The sequence below is a fragment of the Sinocyclocheilus grahami genome, unplaced genomic scaffold, assembly GCF_001515645.1.
Source record: "Sinocyclocheilus grahami isolate Dianchi unplaced genomic scaffold, SAMN03320097.WGS_v1.1 scaffold149.1, whole genome shotgun sequence".
Taxonomy (NCBI): Eukaryota; Metazoa; Chordata; class Actinopteri; order Cypriniformes; family Cyprinidae; genus Sinocyclocheilus; species Sinocyclocheilus grahami.
The window spans coordinates 4,271,020-4,274,027 of record NW_015505328.1 but is presented as its reverse complement, the minus strand read 5'-3'; positions in this window follow the sequence as shown (position 1 = coordinate 4,274,027).

Genomic DNA, 3,008 nt, shown 5'->3' with positions numbered 1-3,008 from the left:
GCTCAATTTCAGGCTTTAGTATAGCAAAAGTGTGAGATTTTATGTAACTTTTATATTTGCAAATACTGAATTAGTGTGAGGGACATCTGATTAATATTCTACTGAAGAAACAAAGTCACCTACATCTTGGATGCCCTGGGGGTATGCAGATAAACATCACATTTTCATTTTTGGGTGAACTATCCCTTTAATTATAACAACAACTACATAGTGAAATTGGGAGTTCATGCCCAGATAGCAAAATTCCTGAGGCCCAGATCAGGCAGTGAATGGGATTTCACCATGTACAACAGGGGTGCCTAACCCTGTTCCTGGAGATCTACCTTCTTGCAGAGTTCAGTTCCAACCCTGATCAAATACACCTGTCTGTAATTATCAAGTGCTCCTTCAGACCCTAATTAGTTGGTTCAGGTGTGTTTGATCAGGGTTGGAGCTAAACTCTGCAAGAAGGTAGATCTCCAGGAACAGGGTTGGGCACCCCTGATGTACAACATGTTCCTGAAACAACATTCCAATCAACCAATCAGAATTGAGGGATAACTTTTCAGGAAATATCTGTTTTAGGCTTACGATCAGGGTTAGGTGCTTCTACACCCTTGTTAATCAGCTATCATTTCCCACTGATTTTAGGAATAAATTATGGGTAGGGTTAGGTTAAGGAGTAGGGATTGGGTTAAGTCTATATTTTTGGACCGTAATGTTGATCCAGGATCAACAAAAGATGTTGATCCAGGAACATGTCTTACATGGCAAAATCACAGAGAGCAGATCAGGCCCACACCTGACACTTTCATCTGGCCCACATACCACGTGGAATGATGGCAATCGGGCGGTCCTCTCCTGTTTGCCAGATTTGGGCCATGAGCAAGCCAATAGAAGGCCCAATGTCAGCCATGAATAAAACAAATAAAGCAGAACTGGCCCAAATCTGGGCCACATTGATTTAAATTCTGGCCCAGATCCAACACCTTGCTCCGGCCCACATACTGTGAAGAATGATGGGACTTGGGCGGTCCACTATTGTTTGCCAGATTTGGACCACAAGCAAGCCAAAAGAAGGCCCAATGTCAGCCATGAATAAACCAAATAAAGTAGAACTGACCCAAATCTGGGCCACATTTATTTTAATTCTGGCCCAGATCCGGCCCAGATCCAACACCTTGCTCCGGCCCACATACTGTGAAGAATGATGGGACTTGGGCGGTCCACTATTGTTTGCCAGATTTGGACCACAAGCAAGCCAAAAGAAGGCCCAATGTCAGCCATGAATAAACCAAATAAAGTAGAACTGACCCAAATCTGGGCCACATTTATTTTAATTCTGGCCCAGATCCGGCCCAGATCCAACACCTTGCTCCGGCCCACATGCGTGGAATAATGGCATTTGGGCAATCCAGTTCTGTTTGCCAGATTTGGGCCTCAAGTAAGCCTTAGCATTGCTGCATGTAAGCCAACCAAATAAACCAAAACTGGCCCTAATGTGGGCCACAGTTGATTTTTATTCTAACCATGGTCTTCCCCACATTCCTCATGTGGCCCACATGCTGCATGGAATGGTGGCATTTTGGCAGTGGTCCACAAGCAGGCCACTACACAGCCACATTTTAGCTAATAATGAACAAAATAAACCATAAATATACATTATCTGGGCCACACCAAGCCTTAAGTGAGTCATGTATCAACAATACTCAACATTGTAAAGAGAAATTTTAAATGTCCTACATTTATGTTCAAATAAGTTCCAGAAATGTGTCCTACTTGATAAAATCATCCTTACCCAAGTTTAGCACAAACAGCAATTAAAATGTCACAGATAAATATTCAAAGACACATTCCAATTCCCAGACTAAAATGCATGTCTGTTTTACCTGAAAGATACTTGCACTGCCACTGTCATCTATTAATGTTAGACCCGTATGTGAAACCAGGCGTTGAAATGGCAAATAAAGTTTCCATTGTGTTTCATCACTAGGGGGCGCCCGCACCATGCAAACCAGTGATGCTTATGTGTCTCTTGTTCATGATTATCTATGGTGTCCAGTCTTAATTATAACAACAGCTACATGGTTAAATTGAAAGATCATGTAATTTTCATAACAACTGCTCACAAATTAAGTTATTTTGAGAACAGCTGAGTTGTATCTCAGTGTGCTGATTGCACTTTCACATCATAAGTCAGTGGTGATATTTCCATTAAATAAAGGAATGGTGTTAAAGTTGTGGTGTATAATATTTTTGTCTGAGGTACCTCTTTCCTGTCTCAGACTGATGTGCAGAGACAACTAAAACTTGCAACTTCATTTTTGTGTACTAATGCATATACTCGTACACTTGAATTTTGGCATTGTGTATATGACAAGTTGCTTGATTATCCTAATTTAAGTAATTTTGGATAAATGGTAAATCTGATGAATGAATAAATGTAAACCTGAAAAGTGTATGATTGTTTGAAATGTAAATATTACACTCTTAAAAGAAATGGTTCTATTTAGAACCAGAAATGGTTCTATCACCCACTTCATATATGGAACCCCAAAATGGTTCTATATAAAACCATTTTAATGGGTTCATTAATAAGAACCCCAAATGGTTCTTTGAATCCAAGTTAGATGGTTCTTTTATAAAATTCAAATAATACAGTTAGAATAAGAATAAAAGAAAATAACGTTATATAAAATAAAATACTTTGTATTTGGCAGACGCTTTTATCCAACGGGACTTACTACATTGCATTCAATCTATACATTTATCAGTATGTGTTCCCTGGGATACCTTTTTGCATTGTTAAGAAAACACCTGGTTAGTTTATTTATTTCACAAAACAATTCGTCATACATGTATCTCTGAAATGAGGAAAAACAAATAAATGCAGATAAAAACAATACATGAACAATTAAAACATCTACTAAATGGCACTACAATTTACACAAGTTGACTGTACATTTTTAGTACAGGTATTGGTGTTCTTGTGTCATGGCAACATCTAAGTTTAAGCATATATTTTTTAA